Genomic DNA, 4,318 nt, shown 5'->3' with positions numbered 1-4,318 from the left:
AGGCTGATCATTCAAGACGTATAAACCATTCACAAGATAACCATTACCATAGTAAATGTTGTCTCGATAAATTATCAAACTTGAGTTCTCAATCACAAATCGAAAACCATCCAAATCCAGACATGAAATAGAAATAATGTTTCTGCTAATCGCAGACACATAGTAACAATTACTTAATTCTAAAACAAGTCCAGAAAGAAGATGCAAATCATAAATGCCAACACACAATGCAATAACTCTTGCTCCATTTCTGACACGCATATCCGCTTCTCCCTTAGCTAGCATCCTACTTCTTCTTAGTCCCTGCACATTTCTACAAATGTGTGAGGCACTTCCGGTATCCAATTCCCACGAAGATGTAGTACAGATGTTAGCTTCTATAACATGAATACCTGAGGTAGAAGCTTCACCAAGCTTCTTGTCCTTCAGATCCTCCAAGTAAAGGTGACAATTACGCTTCCAGTGTCCAGACACTCCGCAGTAATGACAGTCATGTTGGTTGTAATGCTCTAGGATGATCCGTGATATGAAATTTTGACTTTGTATTGATTCATTGGTTTATGAATGCATTACTTTTCCCGTTATATGATTGGCATGTTTGTTATATTTCGGTATCCTTGAATCATTAGAGAATGATTCTAAACTCCCTGATCAGTTTTCGTTGTGGGAACAATGATGAACTAAGACTAGCATGAGGTGTGATCCACGCATTGGATGCAGATCACAATCATGGATACTCGTTGTGAACGAGTTACTGGATGACCCGCACGAGATTGTCACATGGACAGAATCATGACTTGAATCTCATACAACGGTTCCTTCTTGGATCCTCATACCTGAGATGTCTAGAGTATCTGATATGAGGAGTGGCGTGTCTTGACTGCGTCAAACGTCGTCTTTAACCGGATGATTATAACGACGTTGATCAGATACGTTCATGAATCATATGGGGATAATAGACATGCAATATGGGACTTGTCACCTCCTTACCAGGAGATATATCGCTGGGCCCTCTCGTGGAAGTCGGACTATGAAAAATGCGTGGCCACGCTATAGATGAAGTTGCATCTATTTTATTAGTCAATTTACCAAAACGAGAAAGCGGTTGAACTTGAAGGGTGGCTCAAACCATGCCCTTGTTCAACATATGATATCGTGAGACAAAGGATCAGAACTAGAGCGGTTAATGCTTTGGTTAGATCACCTCTAACTCAATTCTAAGTGGGTGGTCATGGCGTCTTGCTAGAGGCTAACCATGACTTGTGGTTCGAGAAATGTTTCCAAAGTCACTACCACTTAGAATGGGCCTACAGGGTCACACACCACTAGGGACAGACTTATACGTGAAGAATCCGGAGAATGGAAATGAGAATTGACCGAAACGAGCACGGAAAAGGTTTTTCAGTGTGTTGGTCCGGAGCTGACCAAGTTTGATGTCGCAAATCTAGGTGAATAAATATGATCAAGTAATAGTATACTAGACTCAACAATTAACCGCAAGTTTACGGATCGTATGTAGTCACTAGGGTCGAACACAGGGACAAAAGTAGACAAAGAATTCAAATCCAAATCAAAGTCAAAATCCAAGGAAAATAATAAGAGTGTAGTGAACAAAGCAAATAGCGAAAAATGGTTGTAAACAATCAATAATGAATACTGCAGGCTTCGGGATTGCTTTACATGCAAGGATCTTTCACAGGATGCAAACTTAATGGTTTATCTATCCAATTCAGGAAATTCAAGCTCTAAGATAAAGATCAACTCTTCCAAGTTTAATCTCACTATCCAGGTTTAATCCTACCAATCTCCCGATTCGATAGTCTAAAACTCTGGATGCATGAACGAACGCTATCATGATTCCTAAGCAAATACCCATCTCCCGATGTGATACCTGTTCTATTTATTGAATTAGTTCCAGGTTAAAATCACATATGTCTATGTGAATTAAAATCCTAAGATCATTCAACCAAGTGGCCAACAAGATCAAACGCATTAAGAACAATTCTATAAACTGAATAGAATAAATAAATCCATAAAGTCTGGAATTAAAAACCAAAGATCCCTACATAGCAAATCCCTAACCTACAGCTGCGGGATTACTCGCTAAACATCGAGACGTCAGGGTTCATATCCATACAACAAAACATCGTAAAATAGAATAAGGAAGAAACTCTTAGTCGATTTCTCGGCTTTGTGATCTCCATCTTCTACTCTGATCTCTTGCTTCCTGATAATCTCCCCCTTTTCTTTTGTGCTCTAGGTCCCTTCTCTGGTAAAAGTCTGAATCTTCTAATCTTTGGGGGCTTGACCTAGTTAAGTCCTTCTTTTCTGGTCAGATTTGGAAATATTCCCGAAAAATCCCGTAAGTGACACGATCGTGTGGGTCCAAGGGACACGATCGTGTGTTGCTGTTGATTTCACCATCAGGTTTTTTTTTGCGACTTGACCCGATCGTGTGTATTCAGGCGACACGATCGGGTGAAAATTCGAAACTTCTCTTGTCTTGGCGAAATGACCCGATCGTGTATTGGCAAATGACACGATCGGGTGGACTCTCGATTCGATGGTGGTCTTCTGAGTGATGAGACACGATCGTGTGTTGTTTGATGACACGATCGTGTGAAGCATTAAATCTCGTCCTTTTTGGGATTTTTGTCCTTTCTTTCGCTCCTATTGCTTGTACCTACAGTCATACATCAACTAAGCGAAATCAAGGCTAAACACGCATTTAAACATCTCAGATGATATGAAACCAACTAGATATGTCAGATAAATTCATGCAAAAGTCGTGTATATTGCGTGTTGTCAAACTCCCCCAAACTTAGCGTTTTGCTCGTCCTCGAGTAAAGTATCATCGATCTTGGCGTGGAGGAGGTGAGAGGTGCCTAAGATCAGAATGAAGACGAGAGAATAAATCATGAATCAAACATTATACTAACCTGAATGAAATCGATCTTACCCTATTCTGGTCTCTCCCGGTTCATTTCGACTCTAATGGCAATGGAATCTGAGTTTTTCGCTTGAGCTTCAAAGGATATCTATCCACCTACCGAACATATTTCTCGAATCTATTCACTAGACTTTCCAAAGGTGTTTGACTTCTATTTTTTTTCACATGGTTTCGTGCAACCTATGATTCCAAAGGAATTTTTGGATTCTAACTGCTTGTGGCCTTGTTGCAGAACTGTATCCTGGACTTCTAGGACGTTGAAGTCGCTGAGTACCCTTTTCTTGATGATTTTCCATTTTTTTTTTCACATGAGTACTCAACCCACACCTTAGACCCGAGTCATAGTGACAGAGGAGTGTCGGAATGTAGCTGTAGACTTTTTCTAACATTAGTCAAAACGACCTAAGGGTCTTGAGAATGATTCTTAAGAAACTTATGCGCTTGGTTTAGGAGATATCTATCCCTAGAATTTTCTAGCTAAAACTGTTGGTTTAGTGCTCTATGATGTACTGTGAGCTTTATTTAGATGCATTTGATGTATTGATACTTTCTATGGGTTTTATGAGAGTATTTGATTCATTACATGTTCTTGCATACTAGATCTGTTATGAAATCCGTGTATCATTATGAATGATACTAAACTCCATAGTCTTGTGTAGTTATGGGAATAACGACATAATAAGACTAGTATGATGTGTGATTGATGATGATAACGTTGATCATAGGTATTGGATACAATCACAGTCATAGGTATTCGATGGAGAATGGAATACTGGATTGACCCGCATGAGATTGTCACATGGACTAGCGTCATGACTTGAAACTCATATGGCGGTTCCATGATTGAATCGTGAGACCTGAGATATCTACGGAATCCAACATGAGGAGTTGCGTGCTTTGAATACGTCAAACGTTCTGCGTAACAGGAGAACTATAAAGGCGTGTATCAGGTACGAAACGAATCATGTACTGGATTGTAGATAGTCAAGACGGGATTTGTACCTTTCGTAAAAAGAGAGAGATATCGTTCGGCCCCTCGTGTGAGAGAGACTGTAGAAATGTGTGGCCGCACTATAGACGAACGTCGTCAATTTCAGACAGTCGAACTCAGTGAACGAGAAAACAGTCGAATCAGATAAGGTGGCTTGTCCATGCCTTATGTTCGACATATGATATCACGATACAAAAGGATCATCAACCGGAATCATCTCTGGCGTTCGTAAAGATCACGAACAAACTCTATTCGAGATAGGTAGTCATAGTGTCTTCCTAGAGACCGCCTATGACTTGTATATCCGAAATAGAGATTTCGGGTTATACTGCTATATCGAATGAGCCTACAGGGTCACACACGCAGGGAAGGACAAA

This window comes from Tarenaya hassleriana, unplaced genomic scaffold (assembly GCF_000463585.1).
Source record: "Tarenaya hassleriana unplaced genomic scaffold, ASM46358v1 Cleome437, whole genome shotgun sequence".
NCBI classification, from domain to species: Eukaryota; Viridiplantae; Streptophyta; class Magnoliopsida; order Brassicales; family Cleomaceae; genus Tarenaya; species Tarenaya hassleriana.
This window is presented reverse-complemented; position numbering follows the sequence as displayed.